Here is a 278-nt window from a genome sequence, read left to right as displayed (position 1 = left end):
TGAGATTCTGAGGAAACATATTTTTTCGTTTTTTACCTTGGCTTATCTTTGCACACTCAACTTCGTCCCTCCTGAAGTGAGTATCTCCTTTGGCAGTTGCTTTGGAGAGGGAGGGTTCTGTCCGGAAAGTCTGTCTTTTGCCTTCATTTTGAGAAGTGGATTTCCCAGGGCCCAACGGTACGTTAGTACTTTTAAGACAGAATATTCTTTCTTTCTTTCTTTCTTTCTTTCTTTCTTTCTTTCTTTCTTTCTTTCTTTCTTTCTTTCTTTCTTTCTTT

Source organism: Microtus ochrogaster, linkage group LG9, assembly GCF_000317375.1.
Source record: "Microtus ochrogaster isolate Prairie Vole_2 linkage group LG9, MicOch1.0, whole genome shotgun sequence".
NCBI classification, from domain to species: Eukaryota; Metazoa; Chordata; class Mammalia; order Rodentia; family Cricetidae; genus Microtus; species Microtus ochrogaster.
The sequence above is the reverse complement of the archived record's forward strand: the minus strand, read 5'-3'. Positions refer to the sequence as shown.